The sequence below is a fragment of the Acomys russatus genome, chromosome X (genome assembly GCF_903995435.1).
Source record: "Acomys russatus chromosome X, mAcoRus1.1, whole genome shotgun sequence".
In the NCBI taxonomy this organism is placed as follows: Eukaryota; Metazoa; Chordata; class Mammalia; order Rodentia; family Muridae; genus Acomys; species Acomys russatus.
Genome location: NC_067169.1, coordinates 20,085,714 through 20,088,929, shown reverse-complemented (window position 1 = coordinate 20,088,929; position 3,216 = coordinate 20,085,714).

Here is a 3,216-nt window from a genome sequence, read left to right as displayed (position 1 = left end):
TGGTTCTCTTCTAGGATCTATGGCCTCTCCTCCTATGGACTTTTACCAAGTTTTACAGTACCAGATATAAGTTTCCACCTATTGAGCAGTCCAATCAGACAGCTGTTGTTTGCTCTTTTTTTTTCTTTTTTTGAGACAGGGTTTCTCTGTATAACAGCCAAGGCTGTCCTGGACTCACTTTGTCAACCAGACTGGCCTGGAACTCACATCAATCCACCTGCCTTTGCCTCCAGAGTGCCAGGATTAAAGGCATGTGTCACCACACCTGGCTTGTTGTTTACTGTTATGATATTAGTGCCACTATTGTGTCACTGTGGATATCTAGCCATTCTTTGTAGGGAAGCAATCTTCAGGCTATAAACATCTGGGGTGAGGAAGAAAGCCATAGTGGGCATTTTCTGCACACACTGTCAACTCCCATCCAGTACCCCCAAGGAAGACTTCAAGATCCCCGGGGCTCTGGGGAACCAACAGCATGCATTCATTCAGGATTTCACTACCTCAGAGAGTTCTCAGCTCCTCTGTATCTTCCTCCTCATTTCTTAAACCTTCAGGATGGATCTTTACGCTTAGGTCATGGGCACTACACTACAGTGCTCCACAGTACACTGTAAGGATGATAAGGAGGAAGATCGTACCAGCCACTGTGCCCTACGAAACAAAAGGAATGAGCTTAGTGCATTTGAAGGACTAAAACCTTGAAGCTCATTAAGGGAAGGTTTTGCAATATTATCAGTTGAAGTCAATCTGATCTTACACTTTTTTTTCTTTTTCTTTTGGATTTCTGTTTGTTTTGGCTTTTTATTGTTTTGTTTTGTTTTGTTTTACTTTGGGGGATGTGCCACTGTAATTGGGCCACATACAAGCTGTCATTATTATTGTGGGACCCAACACCCAGAAGGTGAGTCCCAATTAATTCCCAATTCTCCTGTCTACATCTCAGGCCTGGAGCCTACCCTTGAATCACTGAACTGAGCTCACTGGGACTCCCCCAAAACAGAGGTCATCATTAATACAGACATTTATGGGAGTATGTAACCAAATGACTGGATGAAAAAAAAAAAAAACATTGGCCCAGTAGGCTTTTCCCCTGACATGATCTTACCCTCCTGGATACAATTACCAGGTACAAAGCATTTAAAGCCACAACATTTTTCCTTTGCCTACGTATGCACATAGGTCCATCTGTGCTACACAGCCAAGTGTGTGACACCTAGGTCACAGTCACGGTCCTTAGACAACACATGCCTAGATGGCTGGTCCTGCAGCCACTGAGGTCACTGTTGCCTCAGCACTTGCAAACTTCCAGCCTCTCCTGGTGAGACAGCATAGCTCCTACTTCTGGTCATCTCCTGTAAGTCAGTCTGCCACTTTGGCCCACACCACCTGCCAGACCCAGCCATCTGTGTTACTTATATTTTGTCAAATGTCTCTCTTAATACTGTCCCAAGTAGCCAATCTCATCCTTCCCGGCTGCTCTGGAAATTAAGAGCATGCCTCAGAACTGCTGAATCACAATACCTCCACTTCACTTTCCAAGGTCTCCCAAAAATCTCCCCCAAAGCACCAACGTCTAACTACCGATTCATAGGTTTTATTTATCCCCAAACTTTCTTTCAAAGCAGTAACAGGAAACTGCCTCTTTCCAGTTTTTTTTTTTTTTTACTTATCCCAAAACTCACCCCCAAAATACTGAACTATAACTACATATTTCTAGATTTTATTTATCTCCAAATCTCTTTAAAAGTACTAATATAAACTATGTCTGCTTGTTGGCAGATAAATAAATGACTATCTCTAGGCACTCCTGATTAACATATACATGTCTGTCTCTAGGTTCTACTTCTTAACATATAGCTACCTCTCTCTAGAGTCTACTTGTCCCAATATTTTACACCCACCACTTAGAATTGCCCCCCTTTGTTCCTTTATTTGTTCTTGTATCCTTCTTTCTTCACGTTTGTTTCGTCCTTTCCCTTTACATCTTTTCCCGCTATTTCTCCAATTTGCCTGTATATATGTGCTTCTCTTGGGAGTGTGCCCTTGTCTGAACAATGAGACTTCCCCCCTGTAGCTAATGTCCACATTCTTGACCTTGTTCAAGCATCACTTGCCACATCCATGCAGAGCTCCAGGGTTCCAAGGATGGACCTGACTGGTACAGAGAGAGAATGAAGAAAGATGAAAAGAAATACTGGGGTCGGGTGGTCTGGGCTCTCTGATAGAGAAACTGCAGTGCCCCCAAAAACCCCAACATATTTATTATGTTATATTGTATATTATATAATATATTATATTATTATATGTTTTATTATTATATATAATATATAATTATAATATATTATATGTTGTATAGTTCAACAGAGAGGTGGAGTTATTGCACATATCTGAACAAGGACATGGGGTTATTACATACAAATACACAGTATCTCTCTGAACCTCAGAGAGGTGGGAGGTTTTGCCATTTCCCCATGAGTCTGAGGCTTTTTGGTCCTTGACATGACCTTATCCATGTCAACAATGTACATTCACTTGGGACATCATACACTCATGGCTTTCTCCATTCCCACACTCATCATTTTATGCAGCCATATGCTTGTGTTGTCATTACGTTCCATTAGTTTATTCATATCTTCTTTAACTTCATTCAGGAGTTTGTGTGCTCTTCAAATGCCTAGAATTCTTTGATTGTTTAGAATTGTTTCTCTTCTTCCTGTGTCCTGCTGCTAGAGTGATAGCTCAGTGGTTAAAATCAGTTGTTCTTGTAGAGGACACAGGTTCAATTCCCAGCACACATATGGCAGCTCATAACCATGCCTAATCTCAGTTTCAGGGGACCCTCTTCTGAACTTTGCAGGCCCCAGGCATGTATATAATATACAGACAAAACACTTGTACACATAAAATAAAAATAAATAAATGTGAAAAATACTAAATCCGTGTCCTGGCTTCCTCTAAGCAATTCATGTTGGGGAACATTTCTGAGGAACTAGTGGTCTTTGTTGTGGACATCATTTCCTGACTGGCCTCCTATATTGTTTGTAGGGTCAAGTGGTCCTGGCCGTGTAGTGTGTTTGAAATGAGATCCCAGTCTGCTCCTGTTGGTGAAGATCTGGTTCTGTTTCCATCACTGCCAGAATTGCATTGATTTTAGATCAAGTAGGAAGAGTTTGTATGTCATTGCTTCAGATACTTGACATTGAAGTTTGATCAAAG